Source organism: Octodon degus, unplaced genomic scaffold (genome assembly GCF_000260255.1).
Source record: "Octodon degus isolate 3935 unplaced genomic scaffold, OctDeg1.0 scaffold00103, whole genome shotgun sequence".
Classification (NCBI taxonomy): Eukaryota; Metazoa; Chordata; class Mammalia; order Rodentia; family Octodontidae; genus Octodon; species Octodon degus.
The window spans coordinates 5,135,213-5,145,944 of NW_004524679.1; the positions used below are offsets into that span (position 1 = coordinate 5,135,213).

The 10,732-nt window shown below is 36.4% G+C and overlaps 1 pseudogene; it reads right to left on the reverse strand.

Moving 5' to 3' along the window:
• Positions 1-10,204: 10,204 nt before the first annotated feature.
• LOC101579205 lies at positions 10,205-10,435 on the reverse strand (annotated as a pseudogene).
• Positions 10,436-10,732: the final 297 nt, after the last annotated feature.

The following is a 10,732-nucleotide window of genomic DNA, read 5'->3' on the forward strand; positions in this document are numbered from 1 at the left end:
TTTCTTCCAAAGGGAGCCTATGGATGTTAGATAACCAACATCTTAAATACCAGGCTGTACTTCTAGAAAGATATGTTCCTCCTTGAATCTTGTGACATTTTTTTTTTTTAGTGGAACCGGTGATTGAACTCAGGCCCTTTTTCCTTGCCAGAAAAGTGCTTATTCTACTGAGCCATCTCGCTGTCCCCTCCTTGCCACTTTTCTCTCACAAAAAGAGAAAACTGAGGCTGAAAGACCTGACTGCAAACAGGCAATTCTCCATATATATGTATCCAGACAACACTTGTTGGGTACATCCTGACTTGACCCTCTTCTGTGATGGCAAACAGACAAAAAGAAAAATGGGGCAAATAGGGTATACAGTAGTGATACATCAGACACTTAAAAATTCCTCACTTTCCCTTGAGACAAATGCTCACCAAGCAGAACTCATAGCTCTGACTAAGGTATTACAACCAGTGAAGGATAAAATGTATCAGTACTGAAGATGATTATATGTGATTAACTCTAACTATAGTATAATTTCATAAGATTGAAAACAAAAATATATTTTTATCTTATTGCCCTAAATGCTAAATATATTGGATACATATCCCCAGAGCAGTATATACATACTATCACTTTACAGATTGAAGATGGGTTTGCAACAGACTGGGTTAATCATCATAGAATTAGATGGGAAGTTCTGATTGGAACTCATTAGTCCTGTGGAACAAACTTCTCGCCCTGGCTACCTTTGGGTGGATAAGGAGATGCACAATAGTGTTATACACAGCTAAATTAGATAGAAATATTATAGACAGTGCCAGCCAAATAGCTCAGTGGATTAAAGTGCCTGCAAGCAGGCTCAGTGGCCAGAGTTCTATCCCCAGGCCTGTTATGCTGGCTCTGCTCCCAGAGCCCACTGAGACAGCAATTGAGACTGGGCATGGTGGCCTGCACCTATAATCCAAGCTCTTTGGGAGGCTGTAAACAGGCAGATCAGTATGAGTCCAATGTAGTAGTGAGACCCTGAACACCCTGTAGACCCTTCCCTAAAGTACAAAAAAAGGCAAAAAAAGAAAAAGGAAATATTATAGGCACTTAGACAGGGCTAGGCCCTCAAGGAGATAGCATGGAAGATGAGAGAGAGATGGGTGCTCCCACTGTTGGCCAGACTTAAAGACAAAAAATTGAACAAATGCTTACCTCCCTAAAGATAAGTATCTGGGACTGATCATCACATTGAGTTAGCCCAAAAGAGTCACTAATCCAACCGCCACCAGCTGGCTACCAGATAAACTCCTGTTCTATATTCTTGCCACCTTGCTCCGTGACTCACTTCCCCATTTGCTTCTGGATTTAATCAATTTTACCTGAGCAATGGTGCTTGTAATCTTATTGGTTGACCATAGTTTTGTCCCTCCTCATGCCCACCTAAGTGAGTTCCCATGTTCTCTACCTTAGACCCACTTCACTACATTGTTTTATTTTATAAAAGTCTCTGGAAGAGACAGCTTCCCAGGGACAAATTACTCAGGTCCCCCTTCTGTCCTTCTCAGACAGAAGCTTTCTTTCCCTCAATATTCTGGTCTTAACCTCCTTTTTTTCCTAAAAGTCATTGTTGAGTGGATACCATTCAGTTTTAGAGAACATGAACTCATCCGAGATACCTTTTGGGTTGGTTGTATCATTCCTTTATATCATTAGGACTTGGATGGTTAGAAGGCAGGAGAATCAAACATATGGATGAATTTGCAAACCTACTCAGTCTATAATATCCATGGGCAAAAGCGTATTTTATTGGTGTGATCATTTGCCTTCTATCTTTATCCCTTCCCTAGGACTAAAGGATGCCATGCAATATATTGAGGTCTTGCTTAACTATACACAATGGGGTTTAAACAACATTGTAGCTGGTCTTTCTCTCCTGAATGAAAAAGTAAAATTAATGAGGCAAGGCATCCTCTAAAATTGGATGGCATTAGACATTTTAACAGAAGCACAAGGGAGTATTTGTGCAATTGTAAAAGCTGAATGTTGTGTGTACATTCCTGATCCTTCTGCTAATATTTCAATGACTATTCAAGGCACTTAATAACAGCTTAATGCCACATTATATTCTAAAATCCCTAGATTTTTCTCCTTACCTTTTTTTTGTAGGAGGATATTACTAGCTCTTTCTGGTGAAAACTTTTGTTGGCTATATTGAAGATAATCTTGTTGATATTATTTAGGCCTTGCATATTTAACTGTTTCTTTGGCTGTGTCTCCTCTAGATTTAAAGCTATATGTCTAGCCAAGACAAGAGTTCCTGGAATCTATAGAGGGTCTTTGGGTAGACCCTCTGTGGAGTATTTCTGACTGTTGATCAGCTATGACAATCTTCATCATGAAATTGGCAAAATGGTCATTGTTCCTTCCCCCCTCATAGCAGTTAGGTGTACCTCTTTAGAAGGACAAATACTATAAACTACTATGTTAGTTAGAAATATTACAGGCAGACAAGAGTAAGCTCTCAAGGTAGTCAGTGCACAAGATACATTACAACTGTGGTTAGAGGTGCATTCCTTGAAGGTTAGAACTCAAAACAAAAGATGAAAGGTCTAAACCTACATACTTCCCCTAAGGATAAACAATAATGATTGATACTCTAAATAGGCCTCAATCACCTGGGTGGGGGACCAGGAAGAGTCCCTGACCCACCTTCCAGGCAAGGTCCTTGTTCTTTCCATGTACACTTGCTACTTGACTTGCTTCCCCATTGGATAAATATTACCTAAACAACTATGCTTTTAATCTTATTAGTTGATCATAGTTTTATCCCACCTTATACCCACTTCATGATGTGCTATAAACTTCCTTTCAGAAGTGGACTCATGGTCAACCCACTTTCTAGCTGCTCCTCTCTCTCTTTTAGACAGAAACTTTCTTTTCCTCATGCTGTTAACATCCATTGTTCTTTAGAATTCATTCTTCAGTTTTGAGCAACATGAATTCAACATGCTGGACATCTAGCAGGTTAGGAGTTATAATAGTTCTCATATTATTTTAATTATTTGGAGGTCCTATGTTATCCCTGTATTAATAGCGAATGTAAAGTATTTAGCATGGTGTCTAGTACAGAGTACATTTACAATAAATGATAGTTTTTAATGTTATCCCCTGCACATGTTTGGGATAGAAAAAGAAAGGGATTTCTGTGCTTTTGCTAAGATAAATCTACCTACTATATACAATATAATACAAGGTAGGTCTGAGTTGTGAAAGAGAAAAAGAAGAAAACTGATGACAATTTAGATGGCTGGCTGGGGAGATAGTTCAGCAGTCTAAGTGCCTGTGTGGCAAGTGCAAGGACTCAATTCTGTCCTTAGTATTGATATAGGAGAATGAAACTCCCAAACTGAAAGGTACCTGGGAGGAGTTCATGTTCTCTAAAACTGAATGGTATCCACTCAACAATGACTGAAGAATGTATTTTAGGAACAAATGGAGGTTAAGACCAGAATATATTTATTGGGGGAAAGAGATGGACAGAATGGGGACTTGAGCAGGTTGTCCCCAGAAAGCTATCTCTTCTAGGGACTTTTATACAGTAAAACCATTTTGTGAGGCAGGTCTAAGGTAAAGAACATGGAAACTCACCTAGGTGACCATTAGGAGGGACAAATCTATGGTAAGCCAATAAGATTACAAGCACCATTGCCTAGGTAAAATTGATTAACTCAGAATCAAATAGGCAAGGGAGTCATGTAGCAAGGGAATATGAATACAAAACAAGGGATCTTCTTGTTGGGATTGGGTCAGTGATTCTCTCTGGCTCTTTCAAGGTGATTGATACCTATTTAGAATATCAATCCCTGATTCCCATCTCTAAGGAAGTATGTGACTGCATTTCTTTACTCTTTTGTCTTGAGGTGTGGCCCAAAGTGGAGTGTCTATCTCTTCCAAAGTTGCAAAGTCACCTCATCTTCCATATTGTCTCCTTGAGGGCCTGGTGCTGCCTGACTGCCTATAATATTTCTGTCTAATTTAGCTGCCTGCAATAGTACCACATGCCATGCCAACTCTGGAATCTCGGGCATGCCACGTGCACCACTGAAACTGGGTGTAATGGCACATGCCTGTAATCCCAGTGCTGGGCAGGCTGAGACTGGAGGATCATAATTAGTCTGAACTGTGTTGGAAGACCCTGTACAAAATAAATAAATAAAAGATTAATAATAATAATAGCAAATTTGGATGGCATAGTCACAGAAAAGCCTTAATTAGATTATTAAAGTGGAGAAGATAGAATGAAGTTTGAGTGAAAAGATATCATTTACTATTTCAAATTTTGGCTACATGAAAGACCTCACTTTACGACGAAATTTTGTGATATTTATCCTAGGTGTCTGTATTATAATAGAAAAAAAGAAAAACTCTAAGGAACATTTTAATGTAATACATGAGAAACAAGAGAAAAAAAATCATCTAATAACTAAAATCAATGAGTTTGATGTTAAGAACAAAAACAACAAAAAATGAAAACAACCAAGAGATACTTCTTTGAAAAAAAATAGACAAGAAAAAGAAAAAATGAGAAAATATAAATAACCAGTATCATGAAGCATTAACAGTATAACGCAGAACCCTCTGAAAAACTCTGTACATACTTTCTACAATTTTACATAAAATTGGCTATTTCCTTCAAAAGCACAAATTAGTGCAAGCAATTCCAAATTAAAAATATATTCATATCACTTAAAGAATTTGAATTCATAGTTATAAGCCCTCCACTAAAATGTTCAATTTCAGCAAACATTCAAAGAAAAATTAACTTTCTTTGTTTGTAGTGTGGGACATTAAACCCATGGCATATATCTCAGTTACTCTTTTCTCGTTGCTGGGACAAATACTGACTCACAAAATTAGGGCAGGAAAGGTGTATTTAGCTCACAGTTACTAGAGGTTTCAGTCCATACTCAGCTGGTTCTGAGCCAGAGTGGCACATGTCAGAGATCAACCTTTCATGGCAGGGGCAAACAGCAAGAGCAAATGGGAGAAGTAGCAGCAACAATGGCAACAGAGAACAAGTCTGTCTCTCTGTCTCTCTTATGTTATATTCAGGCTGTCCACCCCAGGCTGGGTGTAGCACTCCCACCCATAATCCCAGCAGTATTCAGACACATAATCCCAGCTCTGGATCATGAATTAATCACAAACTGTAGAACTTTGCCTCAATGACTGCATGAGGCTTTGGGGAGACAAATACACACAAACCATAAGAGCATCTTTAATGCTAGGACAGTACCACTGAGTTACATTCTTAGTCCTTATATTTTCTATATAATTTTTTCTAGGAAACATGAATAAATATTTCCTTATATATTATTTAAAATTAACATTACACTGACACTAAACCTGGACAGATAATGTATTAAAGATAATACAATAAAATTATAGAAAAAATAATTCTTATGAGCATAAACTCAAAAATTACAGAATATTTACAAGGAAACCCCAGCAATATAAAGAAAGGTTACTAAACTATGCCACGTGAAGTTTGTATTAGGAATGAAATATTGTTCAAGATTCCAGAATCAATCAATATAATATATACATTAACAAACTTAAAATGTATGAGCACATAGTTATCACAATAGGTACAGAATCATATATACATGTATTATAAAAATCTCATTAAATAATGGCACATTTGTCTACATAGAAAATCCAAAATAATCTACAATTCTTGTAAATAACTTGAAATATGTTAGGGTAATAACTAAACTTAAAACTCATTAGAATTTCTACAGACCACTGTGTAATATCATGATATATCTATCTCTCTCTATATATATCATTTATAAATCATATCAGCATACACATATAGAGAGAGATATGTTTTTTGACCACTCTAAAAAGACAGGTCTTAGAAACTCTAATCTCACCACCTTTTTTTGAGCATTATAAAGAAATTCTTTGATCGACCCTTGATAGTACTTCCTAATACTGTCCACATTCCAGAGGGTTCCTGCCTTAAGAACTAGAGTGAAAAGTGCTACACAGAGAGGCCAAAAAGAGTTGGAATAGACAAGCACTGCTAGGTTTTGCCATCCTGTCTCATAAGAACCATGCCTATGCAATTAAGTTTCCATAAAAATCCAAAGGACAAGGTTCATAGAGCTTCTTGATAGCTGAGTGCATTGGAGATTTCTAGAGGATGACACACCCAAGGAGGGCATGGAAACTCTATAATCCTTCTTGCAGACTTTGCCCTTTGCATCTCTTCAACTGTATCCTTTGTAATATCTTTATAGTAAACGTATTTCTCTAGTTATATGAGATGGTCTAGCACATTAATTGAATCAAATAAGTTACTTTTAGGAACTTTGATGTATAGGTGATTGATCAGAAGGATAGTTAAAAAAACTTGTGCTTGTAGCAAGTATCTAAAATTGGAAATGGACAGTCTTAGGGACTGATTCTCAACCTGTAATGTAAGAGCTAATTTGGATCAGAGCACACCCAGCAGATATTTGTTATAAAATTAATTTCTTGCTTGCTCCTGTTGAGAAATTCATGTCTTTTTAAAAATTTTTTCCATAATTTTATTGAGAAACAAATAACAATGAGAGAGTTTCAAACCAAATTAGTAGGACAGTTTCAATAATTAACACATTGCATACATTCTTCCTAGTGGTTAATTGCTGTACAAGATGCGGACATGATATCTTATTTACAAACATCATGAGAACAAATCCCTCTATTCATTAAGAGAATGTAACTATATATCTATCCTAACCACTTTGAATACACAGATACAAAATGAACATTCATCTGTATCCCCTTTTTTTTGTTAAGTTCCATTATTTGAATATTATAGGTGTGTAAACTCAGCAAAATATTCTAAAAGAGTCCAGTAGCCCATAATAGTATTGGGTCTTCCGCTTCACTGGCAATGTCAGAAATTGTTGACCTGAGTCCCCTACAGGTCAACCTAACAGCATGGCTTTACTTCTTATATTTTGTTTTTATACTTTTCTGCTGGATGGTTTAAACCAAGGTAAAGCAGGACCTATGCAGCAAGAGTTGTAGCTTTTGGGTCTGATAAGGTCAGTGAAATCCCCTCAGGATTTATCCTGAGATCATGTACCTCAGATTGTAGAACTTTTGTCAGTGTCAGCCATGTGGATGAGTCACGGCCATTGCTTGGCCAATGTGCTCTCTGTGAAAGTCTGAGAGAATGTTTTCTCTCCATGTGACTCTCCTTAGGCACACTCTACATCACTGATCACTTTCCTCTTTGGCCCCATAATCTCCTTCATCAGAAAATTTTGTATACTACCGAGTTACATGACGTTACAGTACAAGTTCTTATATGTCCTGAGTCTTAATTGACCTTAGAAGGCTAGGGCCAAAATGTTGGCTTTCCTTGCAGCACTCCTTTTTCTCTAATTTTGGTCTGCAAACTTAGGTTATTAACCATCCAGAAGACAAGCTTATTGTTATTACTATAGAACTTAGGCTGTTAAGGTTAACCTCACTATCTGTCTGAATATCAAACATCTTAGGCATAACATGGAAAACATTTTTCATCAAGTATTGATATGTTGAACTTTAAGTCCCTACAGAAAATAATAAAAATGCATTTAAAAATTAGAATATATTTTCAAAAATCAGCATAAAGAATTATATACTTCTTATGTTTACACATAAGTCCAAAAATCTAACCATATAAAACCTTGAAACAGGACAGTCCCACAATATTACTTTTCCTGTCTCTTGCCTTCATTCACCATCCCCTCCTTTTTGAACAATCATCTACCTGAGAGACAACACAGCAGCAACTGGCATGTCATGACAAGCAGCCCATATTCAGAAGACCAGAATGACAGGCAGTCCAAGCATGAAACTACAATTACAAATTCCCATCTGCAATGCAGTTGCTTATATCACAGGTATCAGTATATATAGTTAGTCAGGGTGAGAATCTTTCCAATTAACTGCTAGATTCAAAAACCTTCTGGATAGTCTCAGGATCATTGCCTTGTCCATCTTCTACATATAATTGTATGGCTTGACATTGTCATGTTTCCTAGCTCTTGTCCTTTTCCTCTTTTGACTAACAGTCCTCGAGATCCTGCTTTCCTTTTACTTATATTATACCTTTCTATTTGTATTTCTTCTTTTGAGTCCATATACTAGGGAAATTATACAATATTTACACATGTGTGTCTGGTTTATTTCACTTATGAGTATATGTTCAAGTTGCATCCACTTCAATATAAAGCCTTTGAGTTTATCATTCTTTATAGTTGAGTAATACTCCACTGTGTAAAAATACCACAGTGATTTCCATAACAGTTGCCCCAGTCTACTTTCCCACCAGCAGTGGAGAAGGGTTCCTTTTCCCCCACAGCCTCTCCAACATTTGTTGTTGGGTGATTTCTTTATGATAGCCATTCTTTCTGGGGTGAGATGATATCTCAATGTTGTTTTAATTTGCATTTCAAGGATGGCTAGCAATGTGGAACATTTTTTCATATAATTATTCGCTTCTTTAATTTCATCCTCTGAGAACCATGTGTCTATCTCAGATGCCCACTTCTGGATTGGGCCTTTAAATTTTGGGGCCCTAGTGTTTCATATGTCTTTTGAGATCAGAGAAGTTATTTATGTTGACACAAAACCAGCAGTGCACAGCTGGTAATAGAAATAAATAGAAAAATGATTATTCATAATACCCTCCCTCAATAAAATGTTGATACATATCAAATGAAATTTGTGCATAATATTTATTTTGAAAACTATAAAAGATGATAGAAGTGATTCTAAAAAGTCTATGTAAATAGAAAGACATCCCATACCTTTGGATTAGAAGATTCAAAATACTCAAGATGGCAGATCTCTGTAGATTAATTTGTAATTTAAAACAATCAAGTACATGTCCCAACAAGATTCAGTACAGATGTACAAAGTAGATTCTAAAATTTAAATGTCAGGAGAAAGAGAGTAGAATAGACATATAACTTTTGAAAAAGAAAAGAAAAAAAAAAGGTAGAGGATAAGAGAGCTATGTAAGTAGCTCACTGCTAGAATGTGTGTTTAGCCAGTCCCACAGTAAAACATCAGCACATCCCCCAAAATGTGGATGACATACATATTCATTATTGAAAGTCTTCTATAAAAATGATAAGATAGTATGGAAGTGGCAAAAATATACATCAATAGAAAATGACGAGCTTGACCTAACTTGCATGAAAGACATATTTTACCAATTGATATAAGGTCCAGCCCTCAGTTTTGTTATGTTTTGTTTTACAATGTATTGTATATGCTTTTTAAATTTTAGCTTTATTCTTTCTCAACCATAACATTTATGATACTGTATTAATTTTGCAACACCATTTTCTTTTTGCAGTACTTGGGATCAAACTCAAGACCTTATGCTTATCAGGGAGGCGCTTATGCCACTGAGTTATCTCCCCAGCCCAATGGCATGTTTTTTTTTTTTCTAGCAACAAGGACTTTATCTGTGATATAGCATGTGCTAATAAAGTTATAAAAGTACTAAAATGAAATACACAAAAGTATACTCCAAGAACCATGATGCAGAAATATGCTCTTAGACCTTTAACTTTCTATTTTTATGGTGAGATTATATTACTTTGATAATCAGGGAAATTACAATATCAAACTGAAATTTCTCAGAATTATGAAAACAGATTCATTATCTTCTTTATATATAGATGCTTCCTGACTTGTGATGTGGTTACATTTCCTAAATATATCAAAATTAGAAACCATTATAAGTCAGAATGCCTGAGCACATCTAACCTGTTTAACACCCAGGATTAGCACCAATATGCACTGTGGAATGCAACCATCTTTAATGGTACAGCTGACTGGGAGGACTGCTTGCTGTACTGCCCAGCCTCACAAGAAAGAAGCTAAAAGCATACTGTTAGCCTGGGAAAGATCAAACTCCAAACATGGGTCTACTGAGTGCCTATCACTTTTGCATCAGTTTAAAGTCAAAAGCTGTAAGGTCAATTATGCTAATCTGGGGTATGTCTCTGAGGGCAATGTCTCAGCTGCCACTCTTTAACTAGTTTCTTTATTCTTGGATTTTTGACACTAGGTCTTGCTATGTAGTTCAAGTTAGCCTTGAGTTCACTATGTGGTCCAAGCTGGTCAAATTCATGTTGGTCCTCCTGCCTCTGCCTCCAGAGTACAAGGATTAAAGGTGTGAGTCACCATACCTGGAGGCCTCTCCATTCTTGAAACCACTATGCATCTTTAAAAAGCTAAGGTTCCTTTTGAAAGCTGTTTCAGCTTGCAGCTGAGATGCCTTTTCTGTGTTTTGATCTCCATATTTACTCTCCATTTGTTGAAGTAGCATTAATCTTTGTGATACTATTTTCTCATGTGTTTTAGAAAGGCGAATTTCTTGAGTAAATAGTGAAGGCATCTTTAATCAAAGCTGTTGCACACTTTCTGTGCCCCAACTTGACACTCTGTTGAGTTTCTCCACCCCAATTGGACTCCCAACAGCATATTTTTGGATTATTAAAACTTCAATCTTTTTAAACTGAAATTTTTGATGCATGCCACATGATTATGATTACATTTTGTGTAAGGGCACCACTCTAATATATTTGTTTCACATATCATAGATATTTAAAATTTTTCCTCATCTCATTTCCATCTGTGGATTAAGACTATTTTTCACGTAATTTTTCCTCTACTAGTTCATTTTCCACTATTT